General features: G+C 39.3%; 1 long non-coding RNA gene across 1 annotated transcript in view; it reads left to right on the top strand.

The window, feature by feature from the left end:
- Positions 1-17,374, top strand: part of LOC125107296 (uncharacterized) — a 45,228-nt gene extending 27,854 nt beyond the window's left edge. The window contains exons 3-4 of the long non-coding RNA XR_007129505.1: positions 15,407-15,705; positions 16,983-17,374. This is a non-coding gene — a long non-coding RNA (uncharacterized LOC125107296). The remainder of the gene's footprint in view (positions 1-15,406; positions 15,706-16,982) is intronic.
- The last annotated feature ends 7,762 nt before the right edge of the window (positions 17,375-25,136 follow it).

The raw sequence follows: 25,136 nt of genomic DNA, 5'->3' as shown, positions 1-25,136 counted from the left end.
ATGACCTCAGGCAGCTTTAATGTTTCTATATTACTACTGCTTGTGGATTAAGATACTTTAATATCTGTATAAACTTCTGATTTCTTTTTTTTTTTTAAAGATTTTGTTTATTTATTTATTTATTTGAGAGAATGAGTGAGAGAGAGCATGAGAGAGGAGAAGGTCAGAGGGAGAAGCAGTCTCCCCAAGGAGCTGGGAGCCCGATGCGGGACTCGATCCTGGAAGTCCAGGATCATGACCTGAGCCGAAGGCAGTTGCTCAACCAACTGAGCCACCCAGGCGCCCCAAACTTCTGATTTCTGAACTGTTATTATTCTCATTTATAAATAAAGAAACCACATCTTCCTTATCCATTCATCTGTTGAAGGGCATCTTGGTTCTTTCCACAGTTTGGCGACCGTGGCCATTGCTGCTATAAACATTGGGGTACAGATGGCCCTTCTTTTCACTACATCTGTATCTTTGGGGTAAATACCCCAGTAGTGCAATTGCAGGGTCTGAGGGTAGCTCTATTTTTAATTTCTTAAGGAATCTCCACACTGTTTTCCAAAGTGGCTGCACCAACTTGCATTCCCACCAACAGTGTAAGAGGGTTCCCCTTTCTCCACATCCTCTCCAACACATGTTTACGGTCTTGTTCATTTTGGCCATTCTAACTGGTGTAAGGTGGTATCTCAATGTGGTTTTAATTTGAATCTCCCTGATGGCTAGTAATGATGAACATTTTTTCATGTGTCTGTTAGCCATTTGTATGTCTTCATTGGAGAAGTAAGTGTCTGTTCATGTCTTCTGCCCATTTTTTGACATGATTATCTGTTTTGTGTGTGTTGAGTTTAAGGAGTTCTTTTTTTTTTTTTTTTTTAAGAAAGTTGTTTTTTTTTTTTAAGATTTTTTATTTATTTGACAGACAGAGATCACAAGTCGGCAGAGAGGCAGGCAGAGAGAGATGGGGACGCAGGCTCCCTACTAAGCAGAGAGCCCAATGTGGGGCTCAATCCCATTACTCTGAGACCATGACCTGAGCCGAAGGCAGAGGCTCAACCCACTGAGCCACCCAGGTGCACCGAGTTGGAGGAGTTCTTTATAGATCCTGGATATCAGCCCTTTACCTGTATTGTCATTTGCAAATATCTTCTCCCATTCCATGGGTTGCCTCTTTGTTTTGTTGACTGTTTCCTTTACTGTGCAGAAGCTTTTGACCTTAATGAAGTCCCAAAAGTTCATTTTCACTTTTGTTCCCTTTGCCTTTGGAGACATGTCTTAAAAGAAGTTCTGTGGCTGATGTTGAAGAGGTTACTGCCTATGTTCTCCCCTAGGGTTCTGATGGATTCCTGCCTCATGTTGAGGTCTTTTATCCATTTCAAGTTTATCTTTGTGTATGGTGTAAGAAATAGTGGAGTTTCATTCTTCTACATATAGCTGTCCAATTTTACTAGCACCATTTACTGAAGAGACTTTTTTCCACTGTATATTTTTTCCTGCTTTGTCGAAGATTATTTCACCATAGAATTGAGGGTCCATTTCTGGGCTCTCTACTCTGTTCCCCTGGTCTATATGTCTGTTTTTGTGCCAGTACCATGCTGTCTTCGTGATCACAGCTTTGTAGTAAAGCTTGAAATCAGGCACTATGGCGTATTATGCCTCCATCAGAAAGGATGAATACCCAAATTTTGTATCAACATGGACAGGACTGGAAGAGATTATGCTGAGTGAAATAAGTCAAGCAGAGAGAGTCAATCATCATATGGTTTTGCTTATTTGTGGAGCATAAGAAATAACACGGAAGACATAGGGATATGGAGAGGAGAAAGGAGTTGGGGGAAATTGGAGGGAGAGATGAACTGTGAGAGACTATGGACTCTGAAAAACAATCTGAGGGTTTTGGTGGGTGGGGGACAGTGGGAGATTGGGTGAGCCTGGTTGTGGGTATTATGGAGGGCACATATTGCATGGAGAACTGGGTGTGGTACATAAACAATGATTTCTGGAACACTGAAAAGAAATTTAAAAAAATAAAAATTTTAAAAAGAAAGAAAGAAAGAGAGAGAAACCAAGACCCAGAAAAGTTAAGTCTATGCATATGTCACACTGCTGGTTGATGACTACATCAGAATCCAAAACTCTGTAGACTGTCTCCTTCCAAAGCTCATGAGGATATGGCTGAATCGTAGTTTGAAATCACACAGTGGGGATATTTAAATACTTTGAATATGGAGTAGTCCAGTCTCTTGGACTGGACTCAATAGTTGAGAGAATGATGCTCTAATGGCAGAATTTTTACATCCATTGTAAGGACACCTGTTCTTACAACAGATATAAGGTGATATATCAACAACACTTGGAAGGTAGAAGAGAATTTTCTCCTTTGGGAAGGAAAGATTCTTTCCATCTTTCCCACCTTTTATAACAAGCTAGTCTCTTCCTTCTAGACGTTGTACCTCCAGGAGTGACCCACACCAATTTACTCTTTCAGTGCCAAGCTGGAAGTAAACATTCGCAGTGGTCCACATAAAGAAAGTGGATATCTGTGACTCAGTGCAACCATGACTCTCTGAACAACATTCTTTTGGGGCTGCAGTTTCCTCCCTGCAAAATATGGGGCTCAATTAGATGACCTAAGGTCCCTTCCACCATAATATGGAAGTCTAACTCAAAATCTAATTCAGAATCAAAGTGAAACTGCTGTAAGATGATAGTATGGTAGGAGCCAGATAGCCCCAGAGACAGTTGTGAATTCTGTTTGCTCTACCCCCCTCCCTGTCACTTCTGCTCAAAAAAAGGGACTAGGAAGTGTCCTTTGTACAAGCATGAGAAATAGAACTCCTGGAACCTTTTGTTTTTATGTCACAGTGAGGCAGCTAGTATTTATTTCCAAGGCCAATATTGACTGAAACAAAGCTAAGTCATACTTTGAACATGACTCAGCAGTAGAATAATAAAATTCCCATGGAAGTTTTCCACTGGTCAATGAATCAACTTATAACAGTCAGAGATACTTAAAAAAGTTTTTCTTTGAGTCTTTTAAACGCTAAGTACAGAAATATCAGAGTGAAAAATGTACCCAGGAAATAACACTCAGGGGCTGGCTATAAGGAACAGGAGTAGAATTTTTGTTTATGTTTTTGTTTTTGTTTTATGCAAACATACCAGAGCCTGTACATGCTTCTGTCTGACTTCAAAGCAATCACTCCAAAGAGAATACCATCTCAAAACATTTAGGAATATTTTTAGTCTTCAGAGGTAGGGATCACTGTCTTTAATATCCTAAAAGGAGTTCAACATTAAATATTTGAGAATGGGCTTAATTTGTGAAACTATTCACAAATTAGACTAGAGCTTTGCAACATGAAAGATAATCAAGATAAGTAATATAAGTAAAAGTAAAAGATAAGTAATATAAGAAAAATCACTCTGGATTTCTAAATGAGATGTGACTTCATTGACCATTTTTTGATAGAGTAGAATAGAGTAGAGCCATGCTCTCTACCTTTTTGCTAATAGACTGTTATTTATTTCTTTTTTTTTTAAGATTTTATTTATTTATTTGATAGAGAGATCACAAGTAGGCAGAGAGGCAGGCAGAGAGAGAGAGGAAGGGAAACAGGCTCCCTGCTGAGCAGCAAGCCCGATGTGGGACTCGATCCCAGAACCCTGGGATCATGACCTGAGCCGAAGGCAGCGGCTTAACCCACTGAGCCACCCAGGCGCCCCTGTTATTTATTTCTGATGCTCTTGGCATCAGTCAGGCTCTGGCCAGACACACTTGGCATAGTCAAAGGGCAAAAGGACATAAATGGAAGGCCTTTTTACAGTGGCATTGATGGGACAGAGCATGGCTTTGGAGAAGCCAGTGGGGGACAATGCATATATATTGTTGTGAGCATTGTTTCTCTCTGTTCCAAACAGCAAGGAGCAGATCTATTACACGGTAGAGTAAAAGTGTCTTTTTAGACAAGTTGGTGTCTAAAAATCAATTAAGTTATTTCTGTCTGAGGAAAAGATAGGCTTTTTAATAAATAAGTTGGGACAGATAGCCCCTTGGAAAAGTTTAAAACTGAATCTAATCCTCATTGAGATAAACTCCAAATAGATCAGAGATCCAAATGTAAATGTGAAACCAAATAAGTATTGCACGTGAATTACTTTATAAACCAGAAATGAGGAAAGCCTTTCAAAATCCAGGAACAAAATTAGGGAAAGTTTGATAAAATTTGCTATCAGACAAACAAAACAAAACACCCTACTAAGCCAAATCAAAAGGCAAATGGCAAACCAAGGAGAGCATTTACAACTTATATCACAGAAGAAGGCAAGTATACAGAGAACATTTAGAAATGGAGAAGCCCCCAAATTGGATAGAAATGTAGATGACAGTCATGACCAGAGAGAAATGTGAGAAAAGAGAAAAAGAAATGTGAGTTGCTCCTTACACACATGAAATGATGCTCGTGTTCCCTTATAAGAGAAAGACAAATTAAAACTTTGCTGAGCCTAAAAGTTTGACATTTTCTATTGAGAGTGGAAGCACAAAATGGAACAAAGCTATGCAATGGGGATTTGGCAAAATTCGACAAAATTACATATGCATTAACCTTTGGCCCATCAACCCCACTTTTAGGAAGCTATCCTGAAAGTACACCTTCATAAATTTGTACAAGGTTATGCAACACAACATTGTCTACAGTACCAAAACTTTAGAAACAACCTAAATGTTCATCAACAGGGCAGTGGGCAAATAAAGTGCAGTACATACACAGATTAGAGAGGTGGCAGTCAAAAAAATACAAAGGAAAATGTCTGTGAACTGAGATAATTTCCAGAATATACTTTTAGATTTATCACATAGCAGTACATAGAATAGGTACTATGTACTTTGTGTTTAGGAATAAATGGTGGAGTTTGGAGGAAGATGGTGGTGTAGGGGACCCTAGTTTCATCTGGTCCCTTGAATTCAGCTAGTTAGCTGTCAAACCACTCTGAACACCTGTGTACTCAACCTGAGATTTAAGAAAAGAATTGCTGCAATTCTACAAATAGAAAAGTGACCACATTTTGCAAGGTAGGGGGTGTGGAGAAGTAAATCTGAGGTGATATATCAGAAGACAAACCATGAGGGGAGGGAGCCTCCATAAGCCAGCACTGGAAGGTGGTATAGCAGTGGAGCACAAAATCAGAACTTTTACAAGTCTGCTCCAGTGGGGGACATCCCTGCCTATAAGGTAGCAAAGTGGAGCAGAATCCTAGGTGGGACAGTGTGGTCTCAGGATCTCCAGGGTCACAGGAAGACTGGGGTGCCCGAGTTGGGTAGAACTCCCAGACATCAGATAGGGAAGCTGGCTGCAATCAGTGAGCCTAGGACTGGGCTTTCAGCTCAGTGTTGCCTTAAACCATGACTGCAGCACAGCCGGGTGACTGCTCTCTGAGCAGGGGCCCAGCAAGCAGTAGAACCACAGTGAGACTCTCCTTCTTTCCCTGGAGGAGTGGCGTGGGTACATACCAAAGAAATCTGCAGGACTTGGAGTATTGAGTGGTGCAGCGTCGAATTTTGCCAAAGGAGTCTTTAAAGTCTCAAAATGGGGTCATGTACCTGAGATAAAAATGCTTGGACACAGGCTGGGTGAAAAAAGAGTGGGGACAGAAACCGGGGAGATGAGGCGATTAACTGCTTTTCCCTGAGGACCACTGAAGAGTGGGGGCTGCAATCTTCCAGCTCTAGGACTGGAGAATGGGACACCACCATTTTTGTTTTCATCCTCTAAAGTGACATGGAAAGCCTTCAGGGAATGAAAGCCACACAGAGTGCTCTAGAGCCACTTATGCTGAGCCAGGGCCCCTGGCAAAGATGGTGCAACTCCTCTTGACCAAAGGCACCTGTGAATCAGTGCAACAGGCCTCTGCCTCAGAAGACCAGCAGGAACATTAGGCTAACAGCAAGTATACAGATCATACAACACTGAAAACTCCAGTGCTATGGAAAAATAGTATGTACAATTCAAGATTTTTTCTCATGATTCTTTAGCCTTTCAGTTTAAAATTACTTTTCTCTTTTTTTTTTCCTTTTTAACTAGTTTTTTATTTTACCAACAGTTTTAAGCCTTTAAAAAAAAAGAACTCTTTTTTAAAAAGATTTTATTTATTTATTTATTTGAGAGAGAGAGCACAGAGGGAGAGTGATAGGGAGATGCAGATTTGCTGCTGAGGGCCTGATGCAGGGCTCAATCACAGGACCCTGAGATCATGACCTCAACCGAAAGCAGATGCTTAACCAACTAAGCCATCCAGGTGCACTTTTTAAGCCTTTTTGAATTTTCATTTTTACATTTACATTTTATATATTATATATATTCTTCATTTTTGGCTTTCTTTCATTATATTCAATTTTATATATATATATATAATATATAATATATATAATATATATATAATAATATATAATAATATAATATATATAATATATATAATATATAATTTTATATATATATATATATATATATATATATATATATAAATATATATATATATATATTTTTTTTTTTTACAATTTGGGGATCTAGTTTCTTCTAACAAACAGGCCAAAATACACCCAGGACCTAGCATATTACCCTGTTCTTTCCACTGTTCTCTCTCTCCCCCATCTTTTGTTTTGTTTTGTTTTTGGCTTCTGATCTCTTCTGATTTGTTTAGTGTATATTTTGTTGGGGTTGTGGTTGATATTTTTTGTATTTTGTTCTCTTGTCATCTATTGTTCTCTGGACAAAATGACAAGATGGAAAAATTCACCAGGGCAGTGGAGGAAAACAAGAGGCAGTACTGCCAGAGATTTAATAAATATGGATATTAGTAAAATATCAGAGCTAGAATTCATAATAACAATTATAAAGATACTAGCTGGCCTTGAAAAAGCATAGAAGACACTGGAGAATCCCTTTCTGGAGAAATAAAAGAACTAAAATCTAATCAGATCAGGAAAAAAGGTGTATTACTGAGATGCAATAAAAAATGGAGGCACTAGGGACACCTGGGTGGCTCAGATGGTTAAGCATCTGCCTTTGGCTGAGGTCATGATCTCTGGATCGTGGGATTGAGTCCTGCATTGGACCCCCTGCTTAGCGGGGAGTCTGTTTCTCCCTCTCCTTCTGCCCCTCCCTGCCACTCATGCTCTCTCTATTTCAAATGAATATTTTTTTTTAAAAGAGAGAGAGACTCTAACTGCTAGAATAAATGAGGCAGAAGAAAGAATCCGTGACAAAGAAGATAAAACAATGGGGCATAAAGAAATTGAGGAAAAGAGAGATAAACAACTACTGGATCATGAGGGGAGGATTCAGGAGATCAGCAATACCATAAAGCAAAACAATAATAGAATAATTGGGGTCAGTCCCAGAAGAAGAGGAAAGAGAGAGAGGGGCAGAAGATATATTGGAGCAAATTGTACCTGAGAACTTAGCTAATCTGGGGAAGGAAACAATCATTCAAGTCCAGGAAGCACAGAGAACCCCCCCTAAAAATCAATAAAAATAGGTCAATACCTTGACATAATATTGAAGCTTGAAATTTTCAGAGATAAAAGGAAAATCCTGAAAGCAGCTCTAACCTACAGAGGTAGAAACATAATGCTGGCAGCAGACCTATTCACAGAGACCTGGCAGGCCTGAAAGAACTGGCATGATATATTCAGGATGCTAAATGAGAAAAATATACAGCTAAGAATACTTTATCCAGCAATGTTGTCATTCAAAATAGCAGAGATAAAGAGCTTCCAGGACAAACACAAACTAAAAGAATTTGTGATCACTAAACCAGACCTGCAAGAAATATTAAAGGAGATCCTTTAAGTGAAGAGAGAGCCCAAAAGTAACATAGAAACAGAGACAATATACAGAAACAGTGATTTTACAGGTAATACAATGGCACTACATATCTTTCAATAGTCACTCTGAATGTAAATGGGCTAAGTGCTCCAATCAAAACACACAGGGTATCTTATTGGATAAAAAAGCAAGACCCATTGATATGCTGTCTGCAAGAGACTCATTTTAGACCCAAAGACACCTCCAGTTTGAAAGAGAGGGGATGGCAAACCATTTGTCATGCTAATTAACATCAAAAGAAAGCTGGAGTAGCAATCCTTATATCAGACAAACTAGATTTTAAACCAAAGACTATAGTGAGGGTGAAGAGGGACACTATATTATAATTAAAGAGTCTATCCAACAAGAAGATCTAACAATTGTAAAAATATATGCTCGTGACTTGGGAGCAGCCAATTATATAAACCAATTAAAAACAAAATTAAAGAAACACATTGATAATAATACACTAATAGCAGGGGACTTCAATACCCATTCACAGCAATGGACAGATCATCTAAGTAGAAGATCAACAAGGAAACAAGGGTTTTGGGGTTTTTTTTTTGTTTGTTTTTTTTTTTTTAGATTTTTTTTTTTTTTTGGTCAGAGAGAGAGGAGAGCGAGCGAGCACAGGCAGACAGAATGGCAGGCAGAGGCAGAAGGAGAAGCAGGCTCCCCGCCAAGCAAGGAGCCCGATGTGGGACTCGATCCCAGGACGCTGGGATCATGACCTGAGCCGAAGGCAGCTGCTTAACCAACTGAGCCACCCAGGCATCCCGGAAACAAGGGTTTTGAATGATACACTGGACCAGGTAGACTTCAGAGATATATTTGGAGCATTCCTCCTAAAGCAACACAATACACATTCTGAATGATACACTGGACCAGGTAGACTTCAGAGATATATTTGGAGCATTCCTCCTAAAGCAACACAATACACATTCTTCTCAACTGCACATGGAACATTCTCCATAATAGATCACATACTGAGTCACAAATCAGGTCTAAACTGGTACCAAAAGACAGATTATTCCCTACATATTTTTAGTCACAGTGCTTTGAAATTTGAACTCAGCCACAAGAGGAACTTTGGAAGGAACTCAAATACTTGGAGGTTAAAGAACATCCTACTAAGGAATGGGTCAACCAGAAAATTAAAGAAGTATTTAAAAATTCATGGAAAACAAATGAAAATGAAAACACAGCTAGCTACTCAAAACCTTTGGAATGCTGCAAAGGTGGTCCTAAGAGGGAAGTACATTGCAATACAAGACTTTCTCAAGAAACAAGGAAAGTCTCAAATACACAACCTAACCATACATCTAGAGGAACTGGAGAAAGAACAGCAAATAAAACCTAAACCAAGCAGAAGATGAGAATTAATAAAGATTAGGGCAGAAATGAATGAGATAGAAACCAAAAAACAGTAGAATAGATCAACAAAACTAAGGGCTTGTTCTTTGAAAGAATTAGTAAGATCAATAAACCCCTAGCCAGACTTATCAAAAAGAAAAGAGATAGGACCCAAATTAATAAAATCATGAATGAAAGAGGAGATATCACAACTAACACCAAAGAAATACGAGCAATTATAAGAACATATTATGAGAAACTATAGGCCAGCAAATTAGGCAATCTGGAAGAAATGGATGCATTCCTAGAAACATATAAACTGCCAAAATTGAAATGGGAAGAAATAGGAAACCTGAACAGACCCATAATCAGCAAGGAAATTGAAGTACTAATTTAAAATCTCCCAATAAGTGAGTCTAGGGCTGCATGTCTTCCCAGGGGAATTCTACTAAACATTTAAAGAAGAATTAATACCTATTTTTCTGAAGCTGTTTCAAAAAATAGAAATGGAAGGAAAACTTCCAATCTCTTTCTATGAGGCCATCATTACCTTGATCCCAAAACCAGACAAAGACCCCACCCAAAAGGAGAATTACAGGCTAATATCCATGATGAACATGGATGCAAAAATTCTCACGAAGGTACTAGCCAATAGGCTCCAACAGTACATTAAAAATGTTTTTACCACAACCAAGTAGGATTTACTCCTGGGATGCAAGGGTGGTTCAACATCCTCAAATTAATCAATGTGATACACTAAAATGTGATACCATGATATTACTGTGACACACTAAATTAATAAAAGAAAGGACAAGAAACATATGATCCTCTCAATAGATGCAGAAAAAGCACTTGACAAAATACAGCATTTTTCTCGATTAAAGCTCTCCACAGTGTAGGGATAGAGGGAATAAACCTAAAGATCATAAAAGCCAACTATGAAAAGCCCACAGTGAATATCATTCTCAATGGGGAAATACTGAGAGTGTTTCCCCTAAGGTCAGGAACATGAAAGGGATGTTTATTCTCAGCACTATTGTTCAATGTAATATTAGAAGTCCTAGCCTCAGCAATCAGACAACAAAAAGTAAAAGGCATCCAAATCAGCAAAGAAGAAGTCAAACACACACTTCTCACAGATAACATGATACTTCATGTGGAAAACTCAGAAGACTTCACTCCAAAATTTCTAGAACTCATACAGCAATTCAGCAACGTGGCAGGATACAAAATCAATGCACAGAAATCAGTTGCATTTCAACAAAATAACAATGAGACAGAAGAAAGGGAAATCAAGAAGTAAATCCCATTTACAATTGCAGCCAAAACCATAAGATACCTAGGAATAAACCTAAGCAAAGAGGCAAAGGCTATGTACTCTGAAAACTATAAAACACTCATGAAAGAAATTGAGGAAGACACAAAGAAATGGAAAACATTCCATGTTCATGGACTGGAAAAACAAATATTTTTAAAATGTCTGTGCTTTCCAGAGCCATCTATACAGTCAGTACAATCCCTATCAAAATATCATCCCCTTTTTTCATAGAGCTGGAACAAGTCCTAAAATTTGTATGGAACTAGAAAAGACCCCAAATATTCAAAGGAATATTGAAAAAGAAAACCAAAGCTGGTGCCATCACAATTCCAGACTTCAAGCTCTATTACAAAGCTATTTCATCAAGACAGTATGGTATTGGCACAAAATCTTGACATTTCAATGACATGGATGGAACTAGAAGGTATTATGCTGAAGGAAATAAGTCAATCAGTCAATTATAATTATCATATGATCTCACTCATATGTGGAATTTAAGAAACAATACAGAGAAGTATAGAAAAAGGGCGGGAAAAATAAAACAAGATTTAATCAGTGAGGGAAAAAAACTCATAAGAGACTCTTTTTTAAATTTATTTTTTATTTTTTAATTTCAGTGTACCAGAATTCATTGTTTATGCACCACACCCAGTTCTCCATGCAATATGTGCCCTCCATAATACCCATTACCAGGCTCACCCAACCTCCCACCCCCCACCCCTTCAAAACCCTCAGATTGTTTTTCAGAGTCCATAGTCTCTCATGGTTCATTTCCCCCTCCAATTTCCCCAACTCCCTTCTCCTCTCCATCTCCCCATGTTCTCTGTGTTATTTCTTATGCTCCACAAATAAGTGAAACCATATGAAAATTGACTCTCTCTGCTTGACTTATTTCACTCAGCATAATCTCTTCCAGTCCTGTCCATGTTGATACAAAAGTTGGGTATTCATCCTTTCTGATGGAGGCATAATATTCCATAGTGTATATGGACCACAGCTTCCTTATCCATTCGTCCGTTGAAGGGCATCTTGGTTCTTTCCACAGTTTGGCGACCATGGCCATTGCTGCTATGAACATTGGGGTACAGATGGCCCTTCTTTTCACTACATCTGTATCTTTGGGGTAAATACCTAATAGTGCAATTGCAGGGTCATAGGGAAGTTCTATTCCATAAAAGACTCTTAACCATAGGAAACAAACTGATGGTTGCTGGAGGGGAGGTGGGTGGGTGGGGGATGGGGTATTAGGGTGATGGGCATTAAGGAAGGCACACAATGTATTGAGCACTGGGTGTTATATACAACTGATGAAGCATTGAACTCTACCTCTGAAATTAATAGCACACTATATGTTAATTAATGAAATTAAAGTAAAATAAAATTAGGAATAAGAATATGTTTACATATTTGTTTATATTTTCAAAAAGAGGTGATAGAATTAGTTACCTATAGGGGATGAAGAAATGGAGAGAAGGAAGAAGGCTGGAAGTGAAACTTCAGTGAATTTGATTACCTTTTCATACAGTTTATACTTTAGGTTCAGGTAAGTGTTTTACATATTTAAAAAATTAAAATGCAGGTGAAAATAAGTATATTATACAAAACAAGATTTTTGGTGTAAGAAAAATGAGATGCAAAGCAAATATTAAATTAAAATAATAAAACACTGTAAGATTAAATTTGAATTGAGAATAACCCCATAGACTCAACTTTTAAAAGTGCATCTTTCCTATATCTGTATGCTGAGAGGGCCAGGAAGCAATGATAACCTAGTATCTGTGAACACCCTTGCCCCCAGATCTTGGTTTCTAAATATGATTTCTCACCAATAAGAAGAATGTACTTATTCTTAGGAGATGCATGTTGAAATATTTAGAAGTAAAATAGTATAAATCTACCTGCAGGTAGGTGTGTGTGTGTGGTAAGGATCCAATTATTGTACCATGTAATCCCCTTTCCCACACTTGGCATCACTGAAGAGTTAGTTCCAGCTGCCCACACTCTCTTGTGGACATGGCCTCCATTCTGAAAATTAATCAAAGTCTGAAAAGATGTAAATTACTAAATTGCATGTCTCGGAGCCTCAGAGACCCTAAAGATGAGCAATGCCATGTGAGCTTTAATTTTCTGCTTAAAGCTATTTGAATCCTTTCAATGTGAGATATTTAAAATAGGACACATGGGACTTCAATCTTAGTGGTCAAAAGTAGTTCATTGAAAGACCCAGTGCTTCTTTGGTTTCTTTGGCTGTGAGAGCTGAGAGTTTGCATTAGCAGTTACTGGCTTTGCTGTGGCTTTGATCTTTCTGCAGGAATTGGGAAATGTGTGTTCTTCTGGGGCTCCATGATTAACTTGTTATGTAGCTGGGGGGCAAGTCATATTGCATTTGGGATGTTTGTTTTTCAACTGCCAAATATGAGTGTTGGACTTGATATTTTTTTCCACAGTAAATTTTTGTGATTTTGAATTTTCTCCAAGTAGAGCAATGTATCTGCAAATAACAGGAGCAGCGAGAGAGAGAGAGAGAGAGAGAGAGAGAAGAAGAAGCCTTCATCGGATATGAGGTGCCACCTGGAGTAGTTTAATCTTTTCCAGCCAAATTTTTTTTTTATTAATCCTGTATCAAATTCTTTAAACATGTTAAAAATGGGTAAGGGCAGTAGGTGGTTCCTTGATTATAAGAACAGTGTTTTGGGATATGATTTTATTGATAATTATCCTTAATTCCAACAATAATTTTTTGAAAGATTTTATTTATTTATTAGGGAGAGAGAGCACACAGGAGCAGGGGGATGGGGAGAGGGAGAAGCAGACCGACCGCTGGACAAGGAGCCCAATGCAGGGCTCAGTTAGAGATCATGACCTGAACAGAAGTAAATGTTTAACTGACTGAGCCACCCAGGTGCCCCAATAATTTTTTTTAATCTAGGAAGAAAACATGGGTTCTGAGTGGTTCCAATGCAACAGCTCCCTGTGGCTGCGGCTTATGTGGCCGCCTGCATGGCCATGCCAGAGCTGAGCGACACTGGGTAATATGCTCCCAAATAACTCATCACAGCAGTACCACCGACTCACAGTAAATCCCTGGCTTCCTCACATGTCTGAAGAATTAGACACTCAGCTGTGACCGTCTATCCAAAGTACTGGAATATGAAATGCACTAAGCATGAAGTCCTATTGAAAATCATTTCATTCTCTTAATTATTCAGTGGGTTTCTCAGAGTCTGACAAACCTTCAGGATCATTATTATGAGCATCAATTATCAACATAATGTGGCAAGGGAAAAGTCTGTTTGAAAAGAGTTCTGTTTGGTAGAACTCTGCAAGGAAGAAAAGTCACCATTTTGTTTGGGTGTGTGTGACTCTACTCTGCTGCTGGACAGTGAGAGAATGGGAGTATTGGAATATAATACCCTCCAGAGTCTTCTTGCTGCCAGGGATAGTCAGCCATTCTGCATAAACTCCTGTGTGGAGACCTGGTGGGAGAGGGTGCAGACTGAGTTGGGGGAAGAAAGAATAACTGAAGCCAGGCAGGGATGGCAAGTTCTCCATGACCAGGGATGCAGCTTTCCCTGATAGCCAGTTATTTTTTCAGTCCAGTCAGCATTGACCATGCTTTATTATGCTTGTGCTGGCTTGGAAAGAGCATCAGAATGGAGTAGGTTGAATGGAGAAGTTTCAAGCAAAGTCTTTCCATAGAATTAGCTGAGAATACACTTTTCAACCATTTTTCTCCATCCCCTCAAAACACACAACCAATATTGAAAGGTACTGTGGAATTTAAACCTATTAAATACCTATGTGCCTAGTGACTGATATGTTTAAGTATCAATTCTTCAAGCAAATCATTGTCAAATGGTCCATTTTGGAGTGACTGGCCAGCAACATTATTTTCAGACCCCCTTAGTGTCCTCCCTTCCTTGCCACCAAACATATATTTCTGTGGCCCCAACTCAGGACTATGCTTGCTTAGGCTAAGGACACTCCTCTGAATTCAACTGGTTGTGTTGATATGACAGAATAATGCTGAAAAAGTTCTAGGCCGCCATCCAAACAGTCTCATAGTTGACAATACTCTGATATGTTAGATTCTGCCTTCTGGAAGAAACAGAATCATCTATATTTCCATCACAAATGGATTCCTCAACTTATTTTAGCTGTGTGGATCTATGTATTAAACATTAGCACTAGGAATGTTCCACAAACACCTGAAAGATGTAGATGTGAGTGCCCTCACATACCAATGTCATGGTAAGCTGGGTGAGTCATCTGATTCTTGGAGTTGCTTCACTGCGCTGATTTAAAATATCAAGTTCAGGGGCATCTGGGTGGCTCAGTTGATTAGTGTCAGCCTTTGGCTCAGGTCATGATCCCAGGGTCCTGGGATCAAGCCCCACATTAAACTCCCTGCTCAGCAAGGAGCCTGTTTCTCCCTCTCCCTCTGCCTGCCACTTCCCTGTTTGTGCTCTCTCTGTCAAATAAATAAATTAAGCCTTTAAAAAAATAAACAAAAATAAAATAAAAAATAAAATATCAAGTTCTCTGGGGCACCTGGTGGCTCAGTCGGTTGGGCATCAGACAACTGATCTCAGCTCAAGTCTTGATCTCAGGGTCATGAGTTCAAGAACTGTGTTGGACTCTATGTTAGCCATGGACCTACTTAAAAAAAAAAAAAAAAGAAAGAAGTCAAGCTCTTTGACCACCCCGCCTCTGCAGCCATTCAAAAGAAGTCACCTAATTCCCCTCCCCTTGACTGTGGGCTGGACTTATTGACTTGCTTCTAACAAATTATAGGATGTAGAAATGACAGTATGACTATGGGGATTAAGTGACTAAAAGGCATTAGAACTTCCTGTTTACTTTCTCTGATCCTGTCCTCTTCCAGAAGCCACTGGCCATAAGGAGTCCTATGAAGAAGTCCATGTTTGAGGGCCTGAGGTGTTATCTTCCAGCAGCCACAAGAAAGAGCCACCCTGGGGACAGATCCTGGCACCCTATTTGAGCCATCAGATAACCGCAGCCCTGGATGACATCTTGACTGCAAACTTAAGAGAAATCCTGAGCCAGAACCACCCATTCCTCCGCATTCCTGACTCTCAGAAACTGTGTTAGGAAATGAATATTTTGTTGTTTTAAGTCACCATGTCTGGGGGTAATTTGTTAAAGCAGCAATAGGTACTGCAGGTAGGTGCCTAAAATAGTTGTTGAGAGTTCCCTTTCTTACCCCTCCACCATGTGGTGCTGCTGTGCAGCCACATACACACATACACAGGCATGCATGCATGCTCCAGAAAGAAAACTATCTCACCCTACAGAGGTGGTACTACTCCTGCCCAGTGCACCCTGAGAGTCAGGACCAGTGTTTCACACTATGTACCAAGCACCTGCTCTCTGGATACCTGTGAGCTAAGTATTTTTACCCTCTAAATACATAATGTAATTGTAATAAGCTTTTCATTTTTCAGAAATTCTAAGGTATGAGAAAAGATCTGTCATTGTATTCCATCCATATCCCATTGAACAGACTGGATATCCAATATTATATGCATTTGTTTTGATTTTGACAGCTAAAAATCCCATGAAAATGACAAATGCTTAAAGGGAAATCCAAAATTTCTAATTTGTATTATTTTTAGCATTCTATAGACATATCTTTAAAAAAATTTTTTTTAAGATTTCATTTATTTGAGAGAGAGAGCACGAGAGTGAGAGAGCATAAGTTGGGGGAGGGAGGGACGGAGGAAGAAGGAGAACCAGACTCTCCCCTGAGCAGAAAGCCTGATGTGGGGCTTGATCCGAGGACCCTGAGATCATGATCTGAGCAGAAGACAAACACTTAACCAACTGAGCCACCTAGGCATTCTTTATGAACATATCTTGAAAAAAGCTTTTCTTCTTAATTTTTTACAAATTTTGATCAAAGAAAAAAGAAATCGCATAATTTCAACAAATATCATCTACTACTTGCTTGTGATAAAACATATTTATCTCTCAATTATAGTGCTAGTTAGAAGGTTATCCTTATAAATGAGTTATCCATAAATGAATTTATGGTCTAGTGAGTCAATGATTATTGAAACATTTGGTTTTGGAGAAGGCGTATTTTTCCGAGGAATAATTTAGAGATTGGGTTCACAAAGACAACATTAATAATTTTTAGCTTTAGGTTAATTAGAAAAATAAGATACCTCACTTTAATCAGCTTTTATTTGAAGAAAAAAACACAAAGATAAATATAACACACATTTCTCGATACTTCGGGAGGCTTCCAGAAAAACCTGATTGATCCCCCTTTGGGGATTTCATTATCATTCATTCATTGCTACCCACAATATATTTTATATTGTATTCAGAACACGTACTAAGTCCCACTAGCTCTAGGAGGCGAATGGCAACTTTCTGATTTATCATCCAACAATTGGTTACTTTTTATTGCTTTGCTCCTAATTTTTTTCTTTAAGGTGAGAAATAAAAAGCAAGATGTGAGCGAGGCCCATGGATCAGCTGGAACTGTCAGGTTAGGTCTACAAAGTGAAGTTTCTGAGAGTCATGCTCCACCTCTGAGCCACTGGTGCCTGAAAGGCCAAGAAGACACCGTTCAGCTCAGGTATAGTACACACAGCCCTGTCCACACCCTAATCAATTAGGTGAGAGCAAAGTGCCCTGACACTTTCTCTCTTGTGTCCTTCCTTTTTCTTCTTAATTTTGCCCCTAATTTCTCCCTAATTCTATTGTGTTTAACTGGGGCCTTTGCAATGGTGACAGAGGTCCGGGTTGTTTTCAGTTTTTGAGGCTTGCAATACATTAAAAAATAAAGAAATGTTAAAGCAGGGTGCTAAAAAAATTTTTAATTGCTGAGTAAACACTTGAAATATTCATATTTAACAAAATATGTCTTTTTAAAAAAGATTTTATTTATTTGACAGAGAAAGTCACAGCAAGAGAGGGAACACAATTAGGCGGAGTGAGAGAGGGAGAAGCAGACTGCCCGTTGAGCAGGAGGCCAGATGCGGGGCTGGATCCCAGGATTCTGGGATCATGACCTGAGCTGAAGGCAGACGTTTAATGCCTGAGCCACCCAGGTGCCCCCAAAATATGTCTTTAAAACAAAAATACAAAGCAATACAATTATACTAATTATAAGGTAAAGAAAGGATTTGTGAAAAACACTAAATTTATTATACATAACCATTAATATTGTGGTCTGTTACTGGGACACAAATTGAAAGTTACTTAATATCAGTGAGATCACATGATAATTGTCTTTTTCTGACTGACTGATTTAGCTTAGCATAGTATCCTTTCATTCCATCCATGTCGTTGTAAATGGCAAGATTTCGTTTTTTGATGGCTGTGTAATATTCCATTGTATATATATGTGGAAATTAAGAAACAAGATAGAGGATCATGGAGAAGGGATGGAAAAATGAAACAAGACCAGACCAGAGGGGGAGACAAACCATAAGAGACTCTTAGTCAAAGGAAACAAACTGAGGGTTGCTGGAGAGGAGGGAGTAGACGGATGGGGTAACTGGGTGATGGACATTGGGGAAAGTATGTGTTATAATGAGCACTGGGTATTACATAAGACTGATGAATCATAGACCTGTAACCTGAAACAAATAATACATATTAATTAATTGAATTTAAATAAATAAAAAAGAAAGTTACTTAGTAGACATTTTTCAATCCTGTGTGTGTTTCTATAATTACTTCTATACCCTCAGGAATGATGTTTTAGCTCAAATTTGGGGGCACTTGCAAGTGTGGAATATGAGCAAATGGCCTCTCTCGGTCCTGCAATGACCCATGTAGTAGATGCAGGCAGAGCCCAGCCATATCCCCTCAGGACCTTCCATTGGCCAGCAGCTGCATCTCGTTGCCTGAGGGCACCTCTGGTGGCAGGAGCACTGGCTTCCCACAGACATGGGAGGCCAAAAGTACCAAAGAACTAACCTTCCCAGCTAGCAGTCCTTGTGCAGGAAACTGAAGTGTGTTTTCCACTGGCCCTGGAATTGCCCAGTGGGGTTCAGCCCCGGCCACCTTAAGGAGTGACCTGAGTGATGACACAGCCTCATTCCTGGTCTCTCTTCCTCTCTCCTCTACCCATGTCCCCTGGTTCTCCTCCCAATGAACTGCTTGCCCTCAAATCCTTTTCTTAGGGTCTGCTTCTGGGGACACCCACACTAGGATGCTGTTTCTTGCTTATGTTTTTTTGTTGTTGTTTTTTGGGTTTTTTTGGTCTCTTTGTTAAGGATTTGCTATATAAAAATACTTCTTTCTTACACACTGGACTACTCAAAGAGAAGCTATTGGAGTTTACCAAATTGGAGGAACAAAATAAACCACAACTATAATATCAGATCAAGTCAGACTGTTAAAACCTTTCCATTTTCTACTTCATCATATAGGTTAAAGGGTTATATTTAAAAGTAACATATATAAAAGTTATAATTCATCTTCACCTATGCACTTAGGTTTACTGGACAACACTTACATAGCAGAGTAAAATCTGTAGGGTATATTGGAGAAGTCAGATGGAGGGATTATCTCTGTCTAAGGTACTTGAAAGGACTTGAAGTGATGCTCAGGGCCCTCCAGGGTGATAATCGCCAACATTTGACATAAGTGCAGAGCAATAAATTAGATATGGGGCCTCAGAGGCTCAAGCTAGGCTGCCAGTGTTTTGTTTGCTGTGAAGGAAGGAAGTAGGTGTCAGCAACAAGGTGTCCTAAGCGATGTGGGAGGCGTGGGTTCTCCTATAGTACATTTATTTCTCCTACTCTCATTATTCTTTATAATTAGGTGCCTTGTTCCCCTTTACATGCGTGAGCTCAGGAAGTGGTCACCAATGGGGAATGCATGAGTAAATGAATTCAGGAATTTCAAAAGTCACTGGATGAAACTGCACTGTTTTTTGTTTTAGATTGCTTCATCTGTCTTAAATTTGATTGTTTCTGGTGGGTGGGGATATGTGGAGGAATAGACAAGAATTGGAGGTAGAGGAAAGGCTTGAGTATCCAAACACATAGCCCAGAGCTTATGTGTGTGGAGGTGTGTATGGGGGGGTGGATAGGAAGGCAGGGGAGGAAGGAAGACAGGAAGATCTAAAATCTCTAGGAAATTCAAAATAAGCTGGTTTCCTCTGGGGAGAGAAACTGAGTGGTAGGGGATAGGGAGAGAGACATACTTTTCTCTGCCTACTCTCCTACAATTTTTACTTTTGTACTAAGTGTCTGTGTTACTTAACTTTTTTTTTTAAGTTTTTATTTATTTATTTGACAGAGAGAGAGATCACAAGTAGGCAGAGAGGCAGGCAGAGAGAGAGGGGGAGAAGCAGACTCCCTGCTAAGCAGAGAGCCCAATGTGGGGCTCGATCCCAGGACCCTGGGATTATGACCTGAGCTGAATTCAGAGGCTTTAACCCACTGAGCCACCCAGGCACCCCTTAACTTTTTTTTAAATTCAAAGACATGTGAAAAGCAAATTCAGTAATCTTTTGTCCTCTTACAAAGTCTTGTTAACTCTGCTACCTGTGCAGCCTGTAGTATATACAACTGACCTTGAACAACACAATTTTGAACTGTGAGGCTCCACTTAGATGTGGATTTTTTATGGTACAATACTGTAAATTTTCTCTCTCTCATGATTTGCTTAACATTTTCTTTCCTCTAGCTTACTTTATTGTAAGAATACAGTATATAATTATACAACATGCAAAAATATGTGTTAACTGTTTATGCTATCAGTAGGGCTTTGTTAAATAGTAGGCTATTAGTAGTTAAGTTCTGAGGGAGCCAGAAGTTATACACAGGTTTTTGACTGCTTGTGGGTGTTGGTGCCCCTATCCCATGTGTTGCTCAAGGGTGAAATATACTTCTGTTGGGAAACTCATGAGTTGTGTTTGTAGCAAGACCATTCCTAACTGTTGGGAAATAATTCTACATGAATCTTAGGCATATCTACACATCTTCTGAGTCAAGGCACTGAAAACCTTTGTTCCAAATTATCTTTTGAAAGATGTTTGTATAGAAAATAGCCTTGAAGCTAGAGCTGGTATCTCTGTGTGGAGCAGAGGGCGATTTGTTTTCTGTTTAGGATTATAAAGATAATGCTTCCCTCAGAAGTAAAGGTCAAGCAGGCTTGCTAACAGCCTCTTTAAAAGACCAGAGTTACCGAAACTCAGAGTTTCTGAGCGATGATGCTAACCCAGTGAGTGTGCAGAATCCACCTGGGCTGCCCCACATTGCCCCCATAGGACATGGGGGTCAAGGGGAACTCACACAAACACAGAGCTCAAACTGCCACCTATGCAATGAGTCATCAAGTCCTTTGTCTCTGACCCAGGAGTCCCTTGTCTTCTGTTAACATCCATGAAACTGTGACAGGTTAACTTACTTGCTCATAGGTATGGTAAAATGTCGTACCCTTTGGAGTTCTTGACACTTATGATATAGATTTTGATGGTTGAAGATACCCATCTCAATCAAAATCTAATACTTAGGATGAGCAGTTCCCGTCAGGTGGGCAATTTCATAGAGGAATTCTATTACATCAATGGCTTTATTCCAGGAATGTAGTAGATATAGAGAAGACACAGAAAGGACCCATTAGCCATTTAGACTGTTCCCTGCTAAGACAGGAAATTGAAATAACACTGGGAGCCAAATTATGTCCTTGCTTATTTGGCAGATGTCAAATTGTCATTACTCTATATTATAGGTTTCCAGTAAAAACATGGTGGAAATAAAACAACACTTTCCCCAGGACATTAAAAATATTTATATGATATTTCGTCTACTCTGGCAAAAAGTGATTGTACTCAATAGCTACAGGGAGGATGGAAACGGTTTACATATTTGTTTCTAGGAGGATAAGACAGGTGTTTTAATATATAAGCATAAATTTCTATTTTAGAAAAATATAAAAAATCAAAAAATTTTTTTTTGTTTAAGTCACTAGTCTATGGTATTTTTGGAATAGCAGCCTGAACTAGCTAAAACACTCATCTTTGACAAACTGGGAGACCCCTGGACCGCAAAACCACATGAAACAGATGGGAGAGTACCCACAGCAGTGAGGCTTAGTAGGGACCCAGACAGAAGTGGAGAAAGCACATTCAGGGTTGCAGGAGTCACATAGGGCTGGGGGGCACTCCACAGTGAAGGACCCAGTGGAGAGGGTGCACCAAGTCAAGTCTCAGAATAGCAGCAGGTCAAGAATGAAGGTAAAAGCAAGGAAGTAGGGCTGCGTGGGGACACACACACCGCCACAGATATGCAGGAAGTAGTCTGTCAGTGAGTAGAGAGAAGACCTCACCATGAGCAGTCCTCCAGTGGCCTGTTTTTAGGTGGAAGAAAAGCAAAGGCCGAGCCAATTTGCCAAGTCAATACTGAGCCCTAAGAAGAGCTTCCAGTCAGGGACCTGGACCCCACCCACCATACCCTCTGCCAGTGACTCACATGGAAGAAAGTGAGGCAGGAGGTAGACAGAAGCTGGTGGCACTTTGAAAAGAAGTGAAAGTGTAAAAAAAAAAAAAGTATCAATAATTAAAGGAAAACTGGCCACCTGTCCCTAGAAAATAGACATGAAAGCAAATTCAGGAGGAGCCATGGAGAGCCAGAATGAAAACAGCAAAATAGTTTACGGGGATTAGAGAGACTAGGTTACAATTTTGAGTCTGGAGGTGAGAGTAGGCCTCATTGAGAAAACGACATTTTGAATAATCTTGGAGGAGTGAAAGAGTTAGTGGTGTGCTAGGGAAGAGTGTTCCAGGCAGAGGGAAGAGCAGGTGCAAAGGCCCTGTTTGAGGCAGGGACAACAGTGTTATTTGGTGCATAGATATTCGTAAGTATGTTATCTCACTGTGAATTCTACACATAAGCGTTCCAAACTCCCTTTCTTTGTCTTGTTTAATGCTTTGTGCTCTGAATCCAACCATCTTGGCTTTATTTGTGTTTGTATTTGCCTGGCATGCTTTTGGCCATCCTTTTATTGTAAAACTGAAAATTACTTTAGGTTGTCTGTTACATAGAATATAGAGCTGAATTTTCATCCATCCAATTTGACTATTTTGTTTATTTGCAAGTGATTTAGGCATGGTTCCATAATTGGTAGGCCAAATATGTTCATCTTAGTGCTGTCATATTATTTCACATTCCCAGTTCTCATCTTACTTGACCTGCCCTCAGAATGTGGCACAGCTTCTTCTTCATTCATGTTCTTCACTTACTTCTGAGACGACCCCCCTCCTACTCTCTTGGCTTACCTCCCATCTGACTGGCCAGTCTCTGCAAAACTCCTCTGCTGTTTTGGTTCTTGGTTTGACCTCTCACTGTTGGAGCTAAGGCCCTGGGCTCAGTCCTTGGTCCTCTTCCCTAGTGGCTCCTGCACCTCTGGGGCACCCGGTCAGGCCTGCAGCTTCAAATACCAGGTCTGCGCTAACACTCTGCAAATGCATCCCTCCAGCTGTGCCTTCTCTCCTGACTGCCAGGGGCCTGTATTCCAACTCAGATTTCCAAAAGGGATCTTAAACAGTGTGTCCAAGACAGAGGTCCTGACTCTCCTCCAAACCCACTCCTGGCACAGTCTTCCCTACTTCAATTAATGACACTGCTGTCACTGGTACTTCATATTCAACATGTCTGCAATTCCTAAGAACTTTACCTTCTAGATATTTCTAGAACCTGTATGCTTCTCATCACTGTACCTCTCTGGTATAGTCCATCTCTTGCCTCAATTACTGTAATAGTCTGCTTCCATCCATGTGCCTCTTCTGTGTGTTCTCAACACAGAAATCTGAGTGATCCTGTTCAGATGTGAGGCACATAATATCACTCATCTGCTCAGAATTCCTCAATGGCTCTCTATCACTTTCAGAATAAAAGCTAAATAAGGAAACCTACTAATATAATTCATTATTAATAAGAAAAAAGTTACTATGAATGTCTTCATGGATGATAAAAAGGCATATTTAGAAAATTCAGCATTCATCCTTGATAAATAAAAAACTTTCAATTAAATAATAATTCATGGATTCTTACTTAATAATAAAATATATTTATCTCCAACCCAAAGTCAGCCTCCTACTTGCTGAGTAAACACCAGAAGCATTTCCTTAATATCAGAAAAAAGAAAAGAAAGCAGGAAAATTCTTATCATTTCCAAATTATGTGACTATGAGATCAGTCACAGTCACAATTACCTGATTTGAGATCAGGTAGTAGAAGTTAGGAAACTTCTTTGCACCAGGTTCCAGTCTATTTTCAAGCTTCCTGGTATCAGGTAGCAGTAGTGGTTGTGGAAGCTTCTTGATCCAACTCTGAAATCCATGGATCACAGGTTAAACTGTCCATTCTCCATACTCAGGCAGTGGCTGTGGTTCCAGCCCTGGTCTGTATATATTTGGTATTGGAAATGGTTGCAGGAATCAGGCCCTCAAGATGGAAGTTTGGGATTGGATCTGACCTGGCTAGGTTTGAAGACAATGGTGACCCTGTCACCAGAGGAAAATGGGATAGTATGAATATAGGGCACACAGTGGGAAAAGTTACCTAAATGGTCATCTGTGGTCTCCTGGAATGACCAGTTTACTGAAGGCAAGACTTCAGTGGCTGCTGTACAGACAGTTATGATGGGAATAAGAGATTCAGAAACTATCAGGGTGGGTTGGCCTTTTCTCACTGTACTGGAGAGTTTAAAGAAGGAAAAAGATGTATTGCAAAAGTCCAAAAATACAGAATGAAATTTAGTATGTGATAATGATGACACAGAATGAAATTTAGTATGTGATAATGATGACATTTAAATCAGTAAGGGAAAGATGGGTTATCAAGTAAACAAAATCAGGCAATTGTGTCGGTATCAAGATATAAAGAAAAGCTAGATCCATTCCACTTATATCAAAACAAATTCCTGATAAGTCAAATTTTAAAAGGAAAAATGTGAGTCATGGAACATTAAGAAAAAAACCATGGAAAAATTTTCAAAGTAATCTAAGAAAGGTAAAGGTCTTTCTAAGTCTGATACAACCTGGAAATACTAAGTAGTAAAAGAAAAGTGTGGTACAATTCATTAATTAGAAAAGGAAAAGGCCTGCTTGCTAAAAAAAAAAACAAAGCACAAAACAAGCAAATAAAACAGCATAAGTAAAATAAAAAGATGTGGCAAACTGAGAAAAAGTTTTGACATTCATATCTAAGAAAAGGACTATTTTTACTATTACATAAAGTTCATCCAGTAGAAAATTGGACAAAATATATAGAGAATTCATAGAAGACGAAATACAAATGTCTCGTTTACACTTGTAATAAGAAAAATGCAAATTGAAACATTTTTTTCATCTATCAGGTTGGTAAATTCCAGTTCTGGCCAAAATGCAGTAAGTCGACTGCAGCCTGGGTACCCCTCTGACTACTATTAAAACCTCTAGATAAAATATGCAAAAAAGGCTTTACAAGCTGGACAAAGTGTTTAAAACTCCTGATTGTTTTTTCTTCTCCCTCCTCTGTCCTGAGGCTAGTCTCAGTTCCAGTGCTGGGCTGCAGTAGTAAGGTGACATGGGTAACTAAGAGAATCCCTGTTATTTTCTTCTCTTTTCCCTCATCACTGCCTTT

This window comes from Lutra lutra, chromosome 1 (assembly GCF_902655055.1).
Source record: "Lutra lutra chromosome 1, mLutLut1.2, whole genome shotgun sequence".
Lineage (NCBI taxonomy): Eukaryota > Metazoa > Chordata > Mammalia > Carnivora > Mustelidae > Lutra > Lutra lutra.
Note: the sequence above shows the minus strand (reverse complement) of the source record. Positions and strands in the feature narration are given on the sequence as shown.